At 42.2% G+C, this 14621-nt stretch overlaps 1 long non-coding RNA gene across 1 annotated transcript; it reads right to left on the bottom strand.

Moving 5' to 3' along the window:
• Positions 1-6696: 6696 nt before the first annotated feature.
• On the bottom strand, positions 6697-10949 carry LOC125483481. Its single transcript, XR_007262443.1, has 3 exons — positions 10832-10949; positions 10333-10455; positions 6697-7020 (listed from the first exon to the last, which is right to left on the bottom strand). It is a non-coding gene; the product is annotated as an uncharacterized LOC125483481 (long non-coding RNA).
• Between the last annotated feature and the right edge of the window lie 3672 nt (positions 10950-14621).

The raw sequence follows: 14621 nt of genomic DNA, 5'->3' as shown, positions 1-14621 counted from the left end.
TGTTTATACGTTAAATTATGTGTAAACTGTAACAAACAGATTTCAACGCAGGCGTCCATTTTAGGACTAAAAAGGATAGAACAGGGTACTTCCTAAATGGTGGAAAACTGGAAACAGTGAGGGCCAAAGAAACATTTGGTCCGACAACATAGATCACTAAAATGTCATGAACAGGCGCAGAAAGTAATCAAAAAAAAATTAAATGGAATTCTGGCCTTTATTTCTCAAGGACTAAAATACAAGAGTGTGGAAGTCATATTTAAGCTATAAAAAGGCCTGATTAGCCCGGGCCATTAGTAAATTCAATTCTGGACACAATACCTTAGGAAGGATATATTGATTTGAGGGAGAGTTGTGTGGTTTTTACCAGGATGATATCTGAACACCAAGGGGAAAATTACAAGGAGAGATTATGTAAACTAGGGTAGTGTTTCCTAGAGTTTCAAAGGGTGAGGGATGGTTTGATCAAAAATTCCAAAATATGAAAGGGGGGCAGATAGAGACAAAATATTTCCATTGGCTAGGATCAAGGGCATAGTCTATAAATTGGAGCCAGATGTTTCAACAGTGGAATTAAGAAATACTTCTATAGTATGAGGCCACATATGATAGAAATTTACATTTGATTTCAATGTGATACTATGCACTCTAAAACAGGATTGTTAGTGAATATGGAGAAATGCTTAGTAAGCTTGCAGATGACACTAAAATTGGGGGTGTAGTGAACGGTGAAGAAGGTTACCGCAGAGTACAACGGGATCTTGATCAGATGGGCCAATGGACCCAGGAGTGGCAGATGGAGTTTAATTTAGTTAAATGTGAGGTGTAGACTTATGCACTTTAGGCTAAGGTCCTAGGGAATGTTGCCAAGCAAAGAGACCTTGGGATGTAGGTTCATAGTTCCTTGAAGGTGGAACTGTAGGTAGAGAGGGTAGTGAAGAAGGTGTTTGGTATACTTGCCTTTAATGGTCAGTGCATTGAGTACAGGAGTTGGGAGGTCATGTTGTGGCTGTACAGGACAATGGTAAGGCCACTTTTGGAATACTGCGTTCAGTTCTGGTCTCCATGCTGTAGGAAAAATGTTGTTAAACATATAAGGATACAGAAAAGATTTAGAAGGATGTTGCTGGGATTGAAGCGTTTGAGCTATGGGGAGAGGCTGAATACGCAGGGGCTATTTTTCCTGGAGCGTCGGATGCTGGGGAGTGACCTTATAGAGATTTATAAAATCATGAGGGGCATAGATAGGATGAATAGTTAAGTTCTTTTTCTGAGGATAGGGGAAGCTAAAACTAGAAGACATGGGTTTAAGGTAAGAGAGGAAACATTTAAAAGGCACCAAAGGGGAAAACTTTTCACACAGAGTGTGCTGCATGTATGGAAGTGGTGGAAGCTGGTACAAATACAACATTTAAAAGGCATCTGGATGGGTACATGAATAGGAAGGGTTTAACGGGATATGGGCCAAATGCTGGCAAATGGGACTAGATTAATTGAGTATATCTGGTCGGCATGGACGAGTTGGACCAAAGGGTCTGTTTCTGTGCTGTACAAATCTATGACCCTGACTCTAAATCCAAACAAGGGAAAATTTGAATGCACAAGGAGTCAAGCTTGTTGTCGTGGATTGGGAAAAATACATTTCATGACTGACAGGCAAATTAGCATTTAAAGAAATACCACATGGTTGACAACAAGTTGTTTGCTTGTTAGATAAACACTCCTTTAAAACATAAACAATAACATGAGAAGGTGAGCTAATTATAGCTAACAAAAGAATTTACAGATTGCATTTATCATAGCAAGTGACTCACTAGGATAAGAGAACAAAATGTGAAGCATGAGGATTGAGAGCTCTTTAGAACTCTGTAAAGGCTGACAAGGAAACTGAGAAAGGACAGTAAAGAAGAATACAATCTAGTAAGAAGCATAAACGTGAACTGTAATATCTGTAATATTTGGGTATGTGATGAGGAAAGGATTAACTAGGACAAACATGGCCAATTACAAGTGGAGCCAGCAGAAATTATAACAGCAACTGGGAAGTGATGGAGAGGGAAGGGATAACTACCGGGCAGTTTGAGAAAACCAGGCAGCGAGTCCAGGTATCCCCTGAGCCTGTTGTGGTTGAAAATCAATGCTCCTTTTTGGAAAATGGTGACAGCGATGGTTCCTCAGGGGACTCTAATGAAGGCCACACCCATGGCATCAAGGGTGAGTCAGCTGGGGAGGAGGAAGAAGAATAGAGGAGCACTAGTTATAGGGGATTCCACAGCCAGGGGAGCAGACAGGCGTTTCTGGACAGACAATGAATGTGAATCCAGGATGATGTGCTGTTTCACAGGTTCCAGGGTCGACCATGTCATGGAGCAGTTGCAGGAAATGTACCTGGTTAAGGGAGATCAGCCAGAAGTGTTGGTCCACATTAGTACCAATGACATAGACAGGAACAGAGATGAGGTCCTAAAAGCCAATTTAAGGGGGTTAAGAAGGAAATTAAAAAGCAGGACCTCAAGAGCAATGATATCCGGATTACTCTCAAAGACACACACTCGTGAGCATAAGAAAAAGAGGATCGATATGTAAATATGTGGCTGAAGAACAGGTGTAGGAGGAATAGCATCAGATTTCTGAGGATTTGGGGCCGGTTCTGCGGCAGATGGGATCTATGCAAGTTGGACAAGTTACACATTAATGGGACTGTGATTGATATTTTTGTACAGAGATTGGCTTGTGCTGTTGGAGTGGGTTTAAACTAGCTTTTCAGGGGGACGGGAACCTGAAAGATAACCTAAATTGGAAGGAGTTAAGTTGACAACAGGAAATCAAAAATTGCTCAGGAGAATGGAAGGTAAAAGCTGAACATCCAGTATGCTTTGAAAGCAGAATAATGTCAAAAAGAAAAAATAAACAGCACTCTATCTGAATTCACGCAGCATCTGCAAAAATGTAGATGCTCAAGATACAAAGATGTGATGTAATCATCATTACAGAGCTCATGGTGACCAGGACTGGGAACTGGATATTCAATATTTAGGAAGGACAGACAGGAACAAAGAGGAGGTGCATTGATAGTAAAGGATGGGGACAGTATATTCGTAAGGAAGGATCTTGGATCTGAAGAACAAATGTGGAATTTGTTTGGGTGGATTAACAAACAACAAGGGACAGCAAAGATTGATTAGAGATAGTAAGAACTGCTGATGCTGGAGTCAGAGACAACACAGTGCAAGGCTGGAGGAACACAGCAGGTTAGGCAGCATCAGAGGAGCAAGAAAGTTGACATTTTGCATCGAGACCCTTTTTCAAAAATGGAGAGTATGAAGGGAGCTGGGAAACAAATAGAGAGGAGGGGTGGGGCTGGGGAAGGTAGGTGGGATGTGATAGGTGAGTGCAGGTAGGTAGTGGTGGGGATTGGTCAGTGGGATGAGTTTTTTGAAGATATTACTAACAGAATTGGTAAAGGAGAGTCAATAGATGTCATAAAGTTTGATTATTAGAAGGCTTTTGATTAAGTCACCCACAGAAGGCTGGCTTGAAAGTTTAAAGCACACTGTCTAAGGGGTAATTCATAGATACAGATTAATGATTCGACAAAAATCAATTTAGGGATAAATGTGCCATTCTTGCGCTGGCAGGCAGTGACTATTGGGGTACCACAAGGAACAGTACTTGGGCCCCATCTGTTCACTGAGTGTGTGTATATATATATATATACATATATACACACATATATATATATTGTAAAACATTTGAAAGCGGAGACCAAATGCAATATTTCCACATTTGCAGATGATACAAAGCTGAGTGGAAATGTGTGTTGTGAGGTTGATATGAAGTGACTTCAGAAGTTTTTTGGACAGGCTTAGTGAATGGACAAGATCATGGCAGAAGGAATATCATGTGGAAAAATGTGAGGTTATCTACTTTGGTCAGTGAAAAGATGTGCCGAGTATTTTTTTAAGTAGTGAGAGATTAGAATGTGTTTATGATTAAAGGGAACTTGTTGATAAGTTTCTGAAGGCTAATGTGCAAGTACAGCTAGCTATTAGGAAGGCTAATGGAATTTATTGCAAAAGATTTGAGTACAGGAGTAGTGAAGTCTTGCTTCAGACCACACCTGAAGTACTATATGCAGTTTTGTTTTCATTATTTTAGAAAATATATCATTGCCATAGAGGGAGTGCAAGGATCATTCACCAGAACCGTGCCTGGGATGGCAGAACTGTCATACGAAGAGATATTGGGGAACTAGGCCACTATTCTCTAGAGTTTCGAAGAACGAGAAGTGACCTCATTGAAATGTGAAAATTACTTAAAGGAATAGATGTTTGCTCAGGTTGGGGAGTCTAAAACCAATTAAAAACAAATTAAAAATAATGGGAATGTTACTTAGGTCCAGGAAGATGATAAATTACTTTACTTTACTCAGAAGGGTGTGACCTTTGGGATTCTCTACCACAAAGGGCTGTGGAAGCAAATTCTCTGAGTCTGTTTAAGATAGAGTTTGATAGGTTTCTAATTTCCAATGGTGTAAAGGGGATGTAGTGAGTAAAAGTCGGATTTTGATCAGCCATGATTATTAAATGGCAGGGCAGGCTGAACAAGCTGAGTGGCCGACTCCTGTTTCTATGTTCTTAAATAAATAATTACTTTTTGTCTTCGTGAAGAAGATATAGAAAATATTATGCAATCAAAGGACTTGTGAAACTGAGGAATGAAAACAAAAATAGCATTATTAAAGAGGGTGCTACTTGAAATGTTGACCGGATTGAAACATAATAAAATCTTTGGACGAGATGAACTACAACCCCATCCCAGACAAACATAGCATTAAAGATAATGGACACATTAATGGTTACATTTCAAAATTCAACAATCTGTGAAGGCTCTACAGACCGAAAAGTAGCAAATCCTGTCTTCTAGGCCTTGTTCTGTAGCCAATCACCTAAGCATGGCTCAGCGTTACCCACTAGAGACTGGGGACTTAAATAAATCCACCTATTATTTCCTTAAGGTACGCTTCCTGAAAAAATTCACTCAGAAATTCCTGAAACAATGTGACTAGCAAGTTAAGTTGAAATTCATGCTACATTTCCAACTGTCAAGTTATGTTTGGATTCTCTGAGAATCTCATGAGCACGTCTCAGAAAGTGAAAACCAGTGTCATGGGAACATATGGAAGAGAAACAGGAATAGACAGTATAGTCCTTTCAGCCCACTCTGCCATTGTGGACTCCCCGGTCACCAAAACCATGGTTGATCTTCTGCCTCAACTTCACTTTCCCACTCATTCCAAAATCTCTTGATTCCTTGAGAGACCAAAAATGTTTTTGCCTCAGTCTTAAGTAATATTCAATGATGAGGGATTCACAATCTTGTGAAGTAGAGAATTCCAAAAATTTACAACCTTCTCAGTGATGGAATTTCTCTCAAGTCCTAAATGGTTGGCACTTTATTCTATAACTGCGTTCCCATGTTTCCGATTTCCCAATCAGGAGAATCAGTATCTATCCTGTTAAACTCTTGCAGAATCTCCGATGTTTCAATGAAATGACCTCCCATTCTTCCAAACTCCAAACAGTATGGACATTATTTTCTCTGATTCCCCATCACAGGACAATCCTATTTTCCCAGAAACCAATCCAGTGAATATTCACTGTACTGCTGCCAATGCAGGCGCACAGCACACAGTGTTCCAGGTGTTATCTCACCAAATCCCTGTGCAATTGTGGCAGAATTTCCTTATTCTTATACTTATCCCCTTGGAATAATGGTGAAGCAAGTGGAAATCAGCCTGGACAAATGAAACCCAACAAAACTAGGACCCAGGGGTCCAGCTTCAGAGTGAAGAGTCAGTCCTTTACATCTGAGATGAGGAGGAATTTCTTCAGTCAGTGATTGATGAATCTATGGAACTCACTGTTGCACAGGGCTATGGAGGCAAAGTCATTGAGTGTATTTAAGACAGCGATAGATAGGTTCTTGATCAGTAAGTGGGTCAAGGGTGAGGGGAGAAGACAGGAAAAGGGGGTTGAGAAATATACAGCCACGATCGACTGGTGGAACAGACTTGATGGGCCAAATGGCTTAATTCTGCTCCTATGTCTTATGGTTTTATGGTCCTACGGTTACAGTTTAAGGATATGCGGTAGGCCATTTAGGACTGAAATGAAGGTACATTTCTTCAACCTGAGACTCATAAGTCTATGGAATTCTCTGCCACAGAAAGTGGTGGAGGCAAAAACATTGAATTTTTCAAGAAGGAGTTAGTTTTTGTTCTTAGGGCCAAAGGGATTAAAGAGTTTAGAGAGAAAGCAAGAAGACGGGACAGAGTTGGAAGATCAGCCATGGTCACATTGAAGGTGGTGCAGGCTCACAGGGCCAAATGGCATATTTCTGTTCCTATTTTCTACATTGCTTTGCTTCCACATTAATTCTATGATGGCGGGTAGCAGTCAAGTGTAGTTTTCCCCAGTGATCTCAATGAAGAACGCCATACAAGCTACACAGATATTGGCATGTGATGCTGCCTGCTCCCAAGCAACCAACATAACTATGTGTGACATTGAATGAATAAATTACTCCCACAAAACATTTTTTCCATTTTTAATACATATATTTCTGCAGCCATGAAGAAGAGAGAGAAGATACTGCAACTCTCAATTCAAAGACATTGACAACTTCGGTCGATCAATACCTTGTGTTGAGAATTTACAATGAACCATTCTCACTGCATTGGGTTTCAGGACATCTCAGACAATGAGTATGAAAATCAAAAACACAGAGTTATTACCCTCCAGGTTTCCTCTGATGAGTGACTGCTTTTCAACGATGATATTGTTGATGTTGCTGTTGAAGTTGCAGTTTTCGATGATGTTGCAGTTAACAATGATGTTGGAGTTGATGTTGTCGATGGTGTTGGGTGGGACACACTGTTGTTGGTTCACTGCATTCTACTGTAACACTCTGGATCTCGCCAGCTTCAAACATGACTTGGCTGGTGCAAGTAGCAGCTTTCTATAGATATAGAGAGGGGGGACTGGAATTCAGTCATAGTGCTCCAAAAGAGAACAGGTCTCATCATAACACCAATTCCAAACTAATCGGCTTTTCCCTTAGAATTGTCATTGTCAACAAATCAAATATGCATGCAGCTAGTCTTCTGGTGGAAAGTTGTAAATCCCACCATCACCACCCCATGCCTAGCACCGTCGTTAATTATTCATTCACAGGAAGAGGGTGTTACTGGCTAGCCCAGCATTTATTGCCCAGAGGGCAGGTAAGAGTCAACCATATTCCTGTGGGTCTGGAGTCACATGTAGGCCAGACCAAGTAAAGATGGCAGTTTCCTTCCCTAAAGGGCAATTGCAAATCAGATGGAATTTTCCGACAGTGGATTCATGGTCATCATCAGACTTTTAATTCCAGATTTTTTCTGCATTGGATTCAAATTCCACCATCTGCCATGTTAGGATTCGAACCCAGGCCCCCAGATCATTATCTGAATCTCTGTTAATACCACTAGACCAACACCTCGCCTATGGGCACCCAGACAGGCATTTTCTCACTGCAAGCCAAAAGCAGCCTTTGTGTTTGTTTCCCCTTCCCCCGTTCCACCACATCTCCCCCGCCTCAAACCCAACCCCCAACAACCACGTCCCTCTCTCAAGGAGATGTCTCAGTCCAGACTGAGTGGCTCTGCCATGGTTCAGTGACACCTCACTGCAGGTTGTTGTCCAGACTGTCTCGGAAAGGCAGGAACTCCGGATTCCCAGAGGTGATTAGGGATGTCCTCCAATGTGGCTGTGGTGGTCTGGATAGAAGCAGCATTGCAGGTCAGCTGTTGTGTGGTCCATGCCTGCTCCAGCTGCTAGAGGATGAGGGGGAAGTCTCCTGTACTCCATACGGGTAAACAGGACTGGCTGGTCACAACCAATTAACACTTGTAAGGGCATGAAGTGAGTGCAGGGAGATGTCAGATAGAAGGATTGCATGCATCAACATCAGATAGGCAATCGGAGTTGAGAAAAGTGAGGGGCAACTGACTGATGTACATAAAGTCCTGAATGGTCTTGGCAAGGTGGACATGGAAAGGATGCTTCTTTTTGTGACGGAGCCGAGAACGAGGCGGCACTGTTTAACAATTGGGGATCACCCTTTTAGGGCAGAAATTAAGAGTTTTTTTGTTTCTCTCAGAGAGTTGTGCAAGTTTGGAATTCGCTGCCTCAGAAGGCAGTGGAGGTGGTATCATTGGATACTCTAAGGCAGAGACAGATAGATTCTTGTTAGGCTACGGGATCAAAGTTTATCAGTGGTATGGGGGTGAGGAATTCAAAACACAGACATCTTATTGAATGTTGGAACAGGTTTTGAGAGGTTGAATGGCCCTACTCCAGCTCTTAACCCGTGTTCATAAGCAACAGAATGCATAGGAGCCACCTCATGTGGTGGATGTTGTACCAATGGCATGACAGAGTGATTGGCAATCAATTACTGGGGAGGTCTCAGGATCTATAACAGGCATGTGTTCCCATGCCCCCATTGACAGGGCACTCAACCAATATGACTGCAGGAGAAACATGCAAACAACAGAAAGGAATGTACACAGAGCGGAGTGAACATTCCCAAACCTATTACTGTTTGAGCACCAGGCTACACAGTTTAACTTTCTTTAGCCACATCCCATCTAACATCCCTCTCTAAGTCACTGTGATTCTTTGCCAATGCCCACTGCAGACCAGCATCTTAGTTCAGTGTGGTACAGAAAAAAAACTGATAAATGTTTCGAGGAGTTACTTTTCTTCAGCAACAGAAACTAACAGAGATCGAACCTCTCGGAATAGAAACGGCCTGCTTGCCTTTCGAGCCACAACAATTCTGCAGTCAATGAACGGTCACTGAACCCAACTCTCACCTACCAGAACCGGATGTCAATCAAGTCCTAGCTGGTTTGCAGCACCCAATGTTGCTGCAATCTATTGAGCTGAAGGTGATGTCTCTCCTGCTCAATGTCCTCATTCTCCTCTTCAGGAGACTGCTCAAGCTCTCCCAGCCTCTATCATGTCCTCTCATTGCCTGCTCCAGTTGCTCAGAGTAGAGCAAGCAAGGAATATCAGAGAATCAGAGAATCCCTACAGTGTGGGAGCAGCCTTTGCAGCCCATGGAGCCCACAACAACTCTTTGAAGAGCATCCCACCCAGACCCACTCCCTACCCTATCCCTGTGACCCTGCATTCCCATGGCTTATCCATCTAAACTGCACATCCATGGACACTATTGGCAATTTAGTGTTGGCAACCCACCTAACCCGTATATCATTGGACTGTGGGAGGAAACTAGAGCATCTGGAGGAAACCCATACAGACATGAGAAGAATGTGCAAACTCCACACAGACAGTTGCCCAAGGCTGGAATCAAACCTGGGTCCCTGGTGTGGTGAGGCAGCAGCACCAAAGTCTGAGCGCACCGTGCCTCCTTTCCACTCCCAATATGTGGTATATTGGGTGGGGTGGGGACACGGAGGGCTGTAGGAGGAAACACTGGCACTCTCATCCTTACCACCTGAAGACCACCTCTACAATTTAGTCCTGGACACCACTGTCAGGCCCACTTCCACCATCAAGGTCACGATCGTGGTGATCACCCTTCCTCAGCATCTCATGTCTTCCCATGCTCTATTGTCTGTCCCCCCCCACCCCCTTTTCAGTGAGATTCTTCCCCTTTGCCAACTTCAACTCTCTACAATTCCAGGTTGCTGTCTTCAAACCCCGACGTGGAGCTCCCCCATTTCTCCAGCCTAGCAATATCCCCTGGTAACACCCCATCCCCTTGACTTTCATCCCACTGACCCCTAGGACTGACAAGGGCCCACTCCCCTGACCAGGCTGGACGGCACGAAACTGGGGAACTGTATATTAATGAAACAAGGTTTGGAGGTAAAAATGGTGATAACGAGTGATGATCCAGTAGAAAGAATCCCATCTCGCCAATAAACACTTGGTTGGAAAATGGGACTTTTTGGTCTCGGCATCAAGAAGGTCCCCACTGGACACCTCACCTGAATTTCCTGATGATTCTGGTCCCTTCCTTCAGAGGCTGGGGAGATTTTATTTCCTTGGATACTGATGCAGATAGATGCTTGTGATATGCACATTGATCTCATCACGTGAAAAGTAAATGCATTCGCTAAAGTTAATACAGTTGGCTTAATGATGTAGTCATAGCCAAATCTGTGGCTAGTCAATGATTTTTATCGGAAACTCTGTACTAAAGGCTCCTGTCCACTGTTTTATGACAGCAAAGAAGGAAGTGAGGAATTTTATTACTTACAGTATCTTAGGGACTTTCCAGCTGACATCCCACCAAGTCATTTCTGTCATTTTCATGGCATACAGCTTTCTGGACGTCAAATGTTAATTTTACCTGGAGCAGGAGTTCTCCGATAGGGACAATCTAACAAAGAAAGTGTTAGATTTGTGTCATCCACAGGCGTCATATCAAAGAGAATTTCACAAGCATTACATTTAGGAAAAGGAAGAATTATTGCAGCGATCAATACCCTGCATGTTGCTCTGGAAAGATCTGAGAGTATAGCCCTTGTTGTATCTGTCTTTGTGTTGCTGTCTCTCTCTGCCTCTGCTCTTTAAGCCCATGACTTTAATTTTTGCTTCACCTTCTGTTCTCTATTTTCTAGAAATAACTAATTTTACCATGCGATTATTGCCCACAGTAAAATTCTTGCAAATTAAACAAATAAATAAAATTCATACCCTTAATAGTAATTTCTAAATCAGAGATGAACCAGAGAAACTGGCATTATGATACTCACAGAATCAACTGTACTCTTGGTTACATTAAAGAGGACATTAGTTGTAAAATTTCCACTCGATTTTTTTAACTGAGGCATGCAGTGCCTCGGAAACTACAGGAATGTCACAGTTGTCACACATTTGTTCCAAATCTAAAGGCAAAGCAGTTTGTGATCAGTGCATTTGAAATCCACGTTAACATGAATCAACATTAGCTGGTCAACTTGAGAAAAAAATCAGATTATTATTAGTTTTGACGACACCTCAGTGCTTACAAAAACAGTGGAGAATCTGGACTGCGGCAAGGATGAGGGGAAAAATCTTTATTCTATCTGTTCTGGCTGAACGCTCCTCATTCTCTTTGTTTTTGTGTTGTACTCAATGTCTATACACTTATGATCATGGAAGTAATAAGTAAATTACTGAACAGTGATGTGACCTAATTACAGAACCATACCAGCTTGTCTTTCTTTGTTTCTGCCAAGGGATGTCATAGATCATACAATCAAATGTTGTCAATATGTATAATTAACTGCTCTTTATCATTTTTGGAAATGCCTTAACAAAATATCATATTTCACAATCACTTTCCATGTTGATTTATGTTGTGATTTCACTTGTTGTAGTGAAACACTGTTAATCTTTGTTTGGCATTGCAAGATACAATTCAGAGAATAAATTGTTGCACAAAATGTCACTATTAAATGACGAGGAGTGATTAAGTAAAGGACCCCGAGAAAGTCACTCAATATTACCTGGAGAAGTGGGTGAGGCGAGGAACCCATAGCAAGCAAGGTGAAAGTAGACAGTCAGAAACTGCTCCAAATTCATTGGAGCTAATTGGAATTGGTTTTTGCTCTATAATAAAGAAAGGAGACGCTAGTTTGGTGAGTTTAAGGTACGCAGTCTCTTCTCTACATAACATCTAAATATTGCTAAAAAACAGATTCGAATTTGAGCTTTCCATCCTGCACTCATTGAAACTAGGACACAAGAAACAGACTTGAAAGCTGAGACACCATTTCACACACAGCAAGAGAAGAGGGCCATAATTAGCATTGGAGGTGCAGAGAGAACATTTAACTGTCAATCTTAAATCTCAGACCGGGCATGTAGATTCTGGTTGCTCAGGGCACTGCCATGAGGATGCAGCAGAGTCTGGCTGTCTCCGAGACCCTTTTTTTTTAAAAGATGTGTATGTATGTATAAATTATTTTGTAAACATAATCTAAGGCTGAGCTTCCCCAGCCCACATGGTAACAATATCTTTCCTGCGGTAAGAAGATCAAAGCCATAACTAATACTTTAGGTAGGCCTGACCTAACCAAGCTGCAATTAAAGCAAGATGTTACTACTTCTTTACTCAAGTCCTCTTGCAATAAAGGCTACCAATCCATTCGTCTTAATAACTTGCTGCACCTGAATGTTAGCCTTCAAGTGATGCATTGACAAGAACAACTTTGTACATCTACACTTACTGTTTAAGAAATACTCTGCACATTTTGTTCCTCCTAGCAATGTGGATAACCTCACATTTTTTTCACATTATATTTGATTCCATCCATCATGTTCTTGCCTATTCATTAGGCTTGTCCAAATCCTCCTGAAACCACTTTGCATCTTCCTCACAACAGGCATTTTCCACCAAGCTTTGAAGCAACCATAAATCTGGAAAGATTACATGCAGCCGCCAAATCTAAATCATTGATAAGTGTTGTGAACAGCTGGGGCCCAAGCATCCTTATACTATCTCCCAATGTGAGAATAACCCGTTTGTTCCTACTGTTCATTTTCTGACTGTTAGCCCATCATTACTCCATGTTAGCTCGTTACTTCTTATCCCTTGTGCTTTACTTCTGCTAACCTATCTTCTGTGGGCGAACCTTATCAAAAACGTCCTTTAAGACAGAGGGATAAGAGAACTTTCTTCTTACAGTAAGGTTGTGGAACTTTGGAAGTCTGCCTCAGAAGATAGCAGATTCATTAGATGGTAGAGTCATTAAATAGTTTTAAAGCAAAGAGATCAAGGGCCAACGTAGATTGATGAAATTGTGAAATTTAAAAGGCAAACGGATCAGCTATGATCTAAATTGAAGGAGGAACAGGCTGGACATTCTACTTTCTGCTCTTATTCTGGGTATTCATAATGATTGAATTTAATACACATCCATAACAACATTGTTATGAGAATGGGGTGGCATGGTGGCTCAGCGGTTAGCACTGCTGCTTCATAGCACAAGGACACAGGTTTGATTCCATCCTCAGGCAACTATCTGTGTGGAGTTTGCGTGTTCTGTCTGTGTCTGCATGGGCTTCCTCCCACAGTCCAAAGATGCGCAGGTTACGTGGATTAGCCATGGGAAATGCAGAGTCCCAGGGATAGGGTAGGGAGTGGTTCTGGGTGGGATGCTCTTCGGAGGGTCAGTGTAGACTCAATGGGCTGAAAGGCCCGCTTCCACTCTGTAAAGATTCTACGAGAAGGGTTGCAGTACATTTCTTTTAAGTATAAAAGAAAGCGAACAGATGTGTCGGCTGAATAACAGAGAAACAAAGTCTTGTAAAAGAGCATTCACCTCTCAGGAAAGGACGAGTCATGTTTAACTAAAATCTCAAAACCTTTTGAGGAAATTATTGACATAGGTCAATTAAGATTGACATTACACTTGGATTTGCAAAAGGCTTTTGATAAGTAGAGGAACAGTGCATTGGAAGTGGGGCAATCTTATATATTCCATTCATTCATAATAAGTCAAGCCTGCCATTAATGGTCAACACCACTTCACTTCTGTAGAAACCTACACATTTAATTTCATAAATAGGCACATGCAAAGATTGTTACGTAATGAATAGTTGGTCCTAGTACTATTTCACTAGGGAACATCTTCTTACGTGTGTTTATGTTCCATTGCTAAATATGCCCATAACAAAGAATTACTAAAAAGAAAGCCAATATGTTATCCATTCAGTTTTGCGGGCACCAATTAAAACCACATTATTGAAAACGTTACAGGCAAGCGGTTTTCAAATTGTATTGTCTTACAGCGAACACACCATACATTGCTAATGATGCCCAGTTACCATGTGACTTTTAATGCTTCACCAATGGCCCATATGTTTCTAACAGCCTTTCATGCTGAAGGCTAATATGAGATTGTTTGAAGCGCTAAAGATTATCAGTGGCTCAGAGTAAATGAAGACAAATCATCACTCACCTCACTTTCACCTGGTCTATCTCTGACTCCTCCCTTCCGTTCCTCGACATTTCTGTTTCCATTTCTGGGGATAGACTCACCACTAATATCCACTACAAATCCACTGACTCCCACAGCTACCTGGACTACACATCCTCACACCCCACTTCCTGTAAAGACTCCATCCCATTCTCTCAGTTCTTCTGTCTCCATGCATATGTTCAGATGAAGCCAACTTCGACAAGGGATCCTGTGACATGTCCACCTTCTTCCTCAACCGAGGATTCCCCAGCACCGTTGTCAGCAGGTCCCTCAACCAGGTCCGACCCATCTCCCACACTTCCGCGCTCACCCCTTCTCTTCCCTCCCACAACAGCAATAGGGTTCCCCTTATCCTCACCTACCATCCCACCAGCATCCACATCCAGAAGATCATCAGACACCATTTCCATCACCTCCAGCGAGATGCCACGACCAGACACATATTCCCCCCCCGCCCCGTTGTCCGCCTTCCGCAGGGACCGTTCCCTCCGGCACACCTTGGTCCATACTTCCTTCACCCCCAACACCTCCCCACAGCCCTAGGGCACCTTCCCCTGTAACCGGTGATGGTATAACA

The sequence above is a fragment of the Rhincodon typus genome, chromosome 7 (assembly GCF_021869965.1).
Source record: "Rhincodon typus isolate 14 chromosome 7, sRhiTyp1.1, whole genome shotgun sequence".
Lineage (NCBI taxonomy): Eukaryota > Metazoa > Chordata > Chondrichthyes > Orectolobiformes > Rhincodontidae > Rhincodon > Rhincodon typus.
The sequence above is the reverse complement of the archived record's forward strand: the minus strand, read 5'-3'. Positions and strand labels throughout refer to the sequence as shown.